Source organism: Triticum urartu, chromosome 3 (genome assembly GCF_003073215.2).
Source record: "Triticum urartu cultivar G1812 chromosome 3, Tu2.1, whole genome shotgun sequence".
NCBI classification, from domain to species: domain Eukaryota; kingdom Viridiplantae; phylum Streptophyta; class Magnoliopsida; order Poales; family Poaceae; genus Triticum; species Triticum urartu.
In genome coordinates this window covers 231640021-231647209 of record NC_053024.1, presented here as the reverse complement: position 1 = coordinate 231647209, position 7189 = coordinate 231640021, and the positions used below count along the sequence as shown (strand labels likewise).

The window sequence follows — 7189 nt, the reverse complement described above, 5'->3', positions numbered from 1 at the left end:
CAATGCTCACTGTTCATCTAGAGGCAGCATCGATCGGCTTCAGTTAGCAGCAGTAGCGAAGGAATCGCTCGATCGGGTTCAGTTAACAGCCATCGATCGGTCGCTCGGGTTCAGTAACGCGTAGCCTGCAGTGCAATCACTCGGGTTCAGTTAGAGCCCAACACCTCACTCGGGTTCAGTTAGAGCCCAACGCCTCGCTCGGGTTCAGTTAGAGCCAACGCCTCGCACACACGCGCGTACGTGTACGAGAGAAACGTGCATCGCTCGGCCCCCAACCTCCCACCGTAACCGGGAACTCCCCGAAATTTTCCTCGCCCTCGCTTCTACCATGGTTTTTTTCCGTCATGGACGGCCCAAAGAATGTCATGCAGCTGCGTCTCCGGCCCGCCCAGGACGAAAAGCCCATTTTCTGTCATTATTTTTTGTCATAGAAGTAGGAGCCCACCACATCTATGATGATACCGGGGTTTGTCACAATTATCGTCATAGAAGTGTCATATGTATGACAAAAAAAAATTCGTTCGGCCCAAAATGTCACGGATGTGTCTTTTTTTGTAGTGTAATAAGTAGATGATGGGTTGCTAGAGTAAGAGAAGCTTAAACCCTAGTTTATGCGCTATTTCATAAGGGCTGATTTGGATCCATATGTTTCATGTTATGGTTAGATTTATCTTAATTCTTTTTTCGTAGTTGCGGATGCTTGCGAGAGAGGATAATCATAAGTGGGAGGCTTGTTCAAGTAAGAACAGCACCCAAGCACTGGTCGGCCCACATATCAAATTATCAAAGTAGCGAACGCGAATCAAATGAACATGATGAAAGTGAATAGATGAAATTGTAATGTGTCCTCGAGAACACTTTGCTTATACAAGAGACCGTTCCTGCCTGTCCTTTGCTATAAAAAGGATTGAGCTACCTTGCTGCACCTTTGATACAATTGCTACTTGTTGCTCGTTACAAATTATCTTGCTATCAAACTATCTGGTACCGTGCTTGCAGAGAATACCTTGCTGAAAACCGCTTGTCATTTCCTTCTGCTTCTCATTGGGTTTGACACTTTTACTTATCGAAAGGACTATGATTGATCCCCTATACTTGCGGGTCATCATTCACCGTTTTAGTTTTCTCCATCCACAACTTGTGATATTGGCGCTTGAGCACTTGCGCCTGAGCCTTTGTGACGCGGTCTTCTCCAATCGTCATCTCCTTGAGGTTGTCACATACCTTTGTTGTCTCAAACTCCCCAAATGTCATCATCACGAAAACTGGCACGGCCTAGGCTATGGCGGCCATGGCACCTTCGTCACGATCCTTGTTAACGTCATCGTTCGTGATTGTCTGCCACACTCTGAGGGTTCAGAGTATAATCTTCATCTGTATTTCCCACATGTCGTAGTTGGCGCTAGTCGGCATCGTGTACTGGATGGGGATGTTGCGATGTGACGGTATGTTGGTGTCGCTTGTTCCCCCATCACTAATCATTGATTTACCACCCTTCTTCACTTTGTCACTGTTCTTGTTTGCTTTGGAGCCGCCATTGCCGGACATGGAGTTGATCGACTCCTCGTCGATCTTGTCTCCATTGTCGACCATCGAGGATCTAGATACCATGGCCAAGCTCATACGAGCACCGCCGACATGGTTGTCCACGCACATGAGCTCCTCTCCTGGTCGTGCCACGGGTGCAGGAGGTCGCCACTCAGCGGCAACACATGTGAGCTCGTCAATGGCGTGGATGGCCTCGTCGAAGCTGTCATAGGAGGCCGAGATGACGAGTGGTTCGAACAAATATCGGCTGCACGAGAGGGGCAGAGCAGATTCGAGGAAGAAGAAGGGAGAAGTTTGTGGGGCGACTAGGGATGGGCGGCCGACGAGGAAGATGCGGGGCGCCGCCTTGTGACCTAGGGCTTAATGCCTAGTTAATCCACCCATATACTACTGCCATGTGGGCCCAAACAATGTAGTCATATGATTAACTTAATTTTATTTGGGGTTAATGCTAATTACATGATTAGTTTGACTAAGTTGAGTGGACTTCAACCTGGCCCCACATGTCATGGGTGGGCCTCATGACCAATTAACAGTCAACAAACGGTGTTGACTGTTGTATGCCATGTCAGTGCTTACAGGTGGGCCCAACCGATCAGAAAATCGGTTTACATCGCTTTAAACCAGTTGATAGTGTTTATTGCAAAAATTATGCGCAAACAGATAGGAGTAGATTTTAGTAACGGTAATGTAAAGTGGTGGTAAAATAAAGGGATCGGCTACTGATCAGGTGACTAAATCCTCACTTTGGGTCACTTTTTTTGTATTGCGTCTTGTGCGCTCTCCTAACGTGAGCTTTGCTGGATGATTTTTCCGTAGTTGCTTTGTTGAATCAATTGATAGGACTATGCATGCATGTCACATACATATAAAATGCACAGTTTAAGCCTACGGTAATTTTGCATAGGATTATATTTTTAATAGCATAGTAGGCCATTATAAAATGAATTATACTTTAGTTGCTAATACAATCTCCGTTCAAATTACTTGTTTTAGATTTGTCTAGATACAAATGTATCTAGACAAGTAGTTTAGAACGAAGAGATCACAACAGTAACTAGTGTCACACCAAAGTAACATAAAACTAAAAGAAATGAACATAAACAAAAGAATAAATACAAATCCAAAATATGGAGCGCATGCATGTTTGTTGCTTCTTTTCATCATGTACCCATTCATCGATTTAGGAGGATGAAAGGACCCACCATTTTGGCATCGTGTGCATGCTATTTCCTGGGCATGTCATACATATATGGGTTACACGTACATGCCATTCACAACTAAACTTTGCTCAATAAATGGAAAGGAAATATGCATCCGCGCTCACTAAACGCAAATTTAAGCCAAAGCTAATACAAAACTAAAAACAAAACATAATTTGTTCTAAGAAAGAATGAATTAAGGGCATTGGTAATACCTGGAATAAGAAAGAAAAAATAAAACACAGAACAGCTGCCGGACAGCTCTACTGATCTTCTCTCTCTTCAGAAAAATGAAACCTTCTCAAAGACTCCCTTTGCACTGAGAACACAATTCAGAACCCTCCTTCTCACAAGAAGGCAAACCTTGTATGTTGATCGAATCTTCTTTCACATCCAGAAGAGAGGCAGTGGGCTATCCGAGAGAGCGGTTCAGGTGACTACCGGAGTCATTGATTAAGCAGGTCAGATGGGCTTAGTAGGGCTCGAACCGACAATATCACTGTTATGAGCGGTATGTTTCAACCAATTAAACTATAAGCCCAATCGGATCTGTACATGCCGGGAAGAGCGGACAGAAAGAGGAAACAATGATACAAAATTGCACACAATCGGTATAGAAATTACATTGTTTCATAATATGCAAAAATAAGCATATAGTAGTGGATTTTTAGACAACGGTATGAATTACACACACATTGCATAAAAATTAGTGAGTATATATTCCAAAGGCCAAGCCACCTTGTACTTTCTCTGCCCCCCCCCCCCAACCCATACTAATAGTAAAAAAACCTAAAAACAAAAAATTGAAGTTTGCTAGGGAAGAATGAATTAGTGGCATTAGTATTACCCTTGCAGAAGAAAGATAATGAAAACTAAAACAAACAATGACAAAATTTGCATAGAAGTTACACAAAAATTGTGCTATTTTATAATATGCAAGAACAATCATATAATAGTGGAATATTTGCGATAAGAAGTTTCTTAAGTAGGAATGGATTAGTGGCATTGGTATTACCATTAAGAAGAAATAAAATGAAATAAAAGCAAAATAATCAAAATACTGAAGTTGTCTAAGAAAGAATGAATTAATGGCATTGCTATTGCCCTTTAAGAATAAAGAATAAAATAAAAACAAAAAAAATGAAGATTTTGAAAGAAGAATGAATTAGTGGCATTGGTATTAGCATTTAAGAGGAAATAACTTTTTAAATATCAAACGGTGATTTTTTTGCACATAATATACAAAAAATGCCCATTTTTATAATACGCAAGGATAATCATATAGTGCAGTTTTCACATAAAGAAGTTTCCTAAGTCGGAATTAATTAGTGGCACTGATATTACCCTTAAAGAATAAAGATAATGAAAAAAGTTCAAAGAAACTAGCACCCAACTTTGCACTGAAATTACACTTTTGTAGTATGCAAACAATTAAATAATACTGTAGTTTTCAGACATATTACATAGTATTTGTGTGTGTACATTTAGACTCAACCCACGTCCCAGAAATACGTACAAAAGAAAACACATAACAAAAGAAAAAGAACGCATAAAAGCCAAAAAAAGCGAAACAATAACAAAGGGAAAGTGGGATGGACTGGACAGTACAGGTAATGGGCTTCAGCCAGCAGCAAATTAAAAAAAGTCAAAATAAAAGCAGCACAACCCAGCTCACAAAACAGTCCAGAAAAAATCACAGCACACATCTCAGAGCAAGAATCAATGATTAAGAAATTAACTGACCCAAATTCAAAATTCAGGCGACGTACATCTAGCAATTTTCAAAATAAAATGCATGACGCAAATGTGATGGTTTTATACTATTCACTCATGCAATTGTTGGAGGTGGATCCTCTAACTTGAAGGAGGGAAGTCACCTAAGCTACAATTTCCTAACTTTCCTCCTTCACTTTCATATGATTAAGACTAAAATGACTTGAATTAATTTGCAAATTACAAATCTACTATACATTTACAAAAATTACATACAAACAAAATTATGATGCAATAAAATTAATTTTAAATTTATTTATATTAACAGTAATTGTGTACATTATCTATTTAAGTAGATAATACAATGTTTGCTAAAGTATCCGTGACTTTTCTTCTCTGTTTTACACTAGTTTACACTGTAGTTTAGATGACTTTCTTTCTTCATGTCAGAGGATCCACTCTCTATGCCAAGCGCCACCTTCAACTTGACGGCGACCTCCTCGAGCGCCCGGCGCGACGGCCCCTCTGGTGACCACGCACCTGCTGCCGCTTTCTGCAGGCTCTCCGGCCCGGCGCCGCAACTTTTGGCCCTCCTCCACGAGTTCCTTCACGGCGGTGGCAATCTCGTGGCGCGTCACCAAGCATCGATCGTCCTCTCGTGCCGCCGGCACCCGCAGCGCCACCCCGAGCTTCTCTTCCAGGATAACGGCGTTCATCCCCTGCTCCGCGTACAGCGGCCACGCGAGCATCGGCACACCGCACCCCACGCTCTCCAGCGTCGAGTTCCACCCGCAGTGCGACACGAAGGCGGCGGTCGCGGGGGGGGCAGCACGCGCACCTGAGGCGCCCACGCCGCCACGGCTAGGCCCCTGCCACTTGTCCTCGCCAAGAAGCCCTCTGGGAGCCACGCCAACGGATCGTCGCCACCGGCGCCGCAATGGCCGCCGTCGGTGCTTGGCATCCGCACGACCCAAAGAAACCTTTGGCCGCTCGCCTCCAGCCCGGCCGCGAGCTGGCCGTCTGCTTCCACAGAAAGTGCTCCGCCGCTCCCGAAGGCGACGTACACCACGGAGCCGACCGGCTGACGATCAAGCCACTCCAAGCATGGCGACGACGCGCCCGCGGCGGCTTCCTCGGGGTCTGGCCGCCGGACAAATGGCCCCCGGAACCCGTGGGGAAAGAAGCCCTCGCCCGCAGCTTGCTCTGGTGCCGCCAGCCGCTTGAAGGCTTCCGCGGTGCCAAGTTCCATCTCGTAGAACGTGTTCACCAGTATGCCATCGGCGAGGCGATAGCTCCGGACCAGCTCGACAAGTTTCGCGTAACGCGGGTTCGTGAAACTGGCGCGGAACGCGTCCGGCATGTCGGCGCCGCACAGCGACACGCCGCCGGGAAGCTCGAGAGGCACCGCAACGTCGCGGTACTCGCCCGGAGCGGCGCCGTCGTGGAGCTCGACGATGTGGCGCGTGAGGGCGACCATGGCCAGGTTGCTGGGGAAGAAGAGGTAGCCGGGGACGCCGAGCTCGGCGGCGATGGGCAGCGCCATGGGGCAGAGGAAGTCCGGCACGACTGCGGCGAGCAGGGTGGTGGAGTAGACGGAGCGAAGGAGGGCGCGGATGTTGGGGAGGGAGCGGCGGGCGAGCTCCGCGAGCACTCTGCCCTCGTGGACGTTGGCGGGGAGGTCGTCCATCTGGACGGCGGGGAGCGCGGCGACGGCGACGGAGGCCGGGAGGCACGGGGTGAGCCGGTCTGCATCTACTGGGGCGGAGAGGTTGGTGAAGGTGACGGTCGTGGCCGAGAAGCCGAGCTCCCCGAGCAGCCGCCCCAGCTCGGACACTGAGCTGAGGTCGCCGGCGCCGGGGCTGGCCAGAAGCACGACGGGCGGCGCGGCGGCGCTTTGGGTGGCGCGGAGGCTGAGGCGGGGGCGGAGGCGGAGCCAGCAGTGTTGGTGAACGACTCCATCCGCGGTGAGAGTGAGAGATTCTAGCTGCTTGTCCTGTATAGAGAACTCGGGCCATCACCAATCAGCAGCAGTGTATGTAGTTAATGCATGCTTTGATGCTACTCCATCAGTTGACAAAATTGCTCGTCCGTAGTACTTTGCACATGGATGGTTCAGAAAACAAAACAGTGGGCACCGCCTGCTCCACGAACTTCATGTCTATACATCTACGGATAATGATTAGTCAGACCCCCTCTTCTAGCCGCTAAAACCTGCTCATTTCCGATTAGATGGTAAGTCCGATCGACTCCTTGACTTTTACTTGGAAAAAAGCTATGCATTGCAACGGAGGAAGAAAAAATGTCACACTCTGCTAACACAATAACCTTGACTCAAGATCTTAATAGATCCACGCATGCATCTCATCTATGTTGCCACTTGTCCTTCTTTACACCCTCGCTGATGGTGGTCTGAATGCTCACTCAATCATAACGCTTTTGAACGTTATCAATCCTAAGACGTCTCCTTCTCTTTCTTGGCATGAGACGACAAATCTACTTTTTTCTATAAGGTTTTGACGAGGCGTGCATCGGTTATATATGGTTTCTTTCGTCTCTAAGGTGCTCATTTTCAATCCGGATCGGCACTGATATGAAAGAAAGAAGAATCATGCTCTATTCATTAAGATTGCATCCTAAATATCATTTCTTAATTGCTAACAGGTAAATAACATCATGTCCAGATTCTACACATTTTTCTAATCAATTTTCATATATAATATGTTAAA

General features: G+C 46.3%; 1 pseudogene; it reads right to left on the bottom strand.

Moving 5' to 3' along the window:
- Positions 1-4758: 4758 nt before the first annotated feature.
- LOC125543706 lies at positions 4759-6566 on the bottom strand (annotated as a pseudogene).
- Positions 6567-7189: the final 623 nt, after the last annotated feature.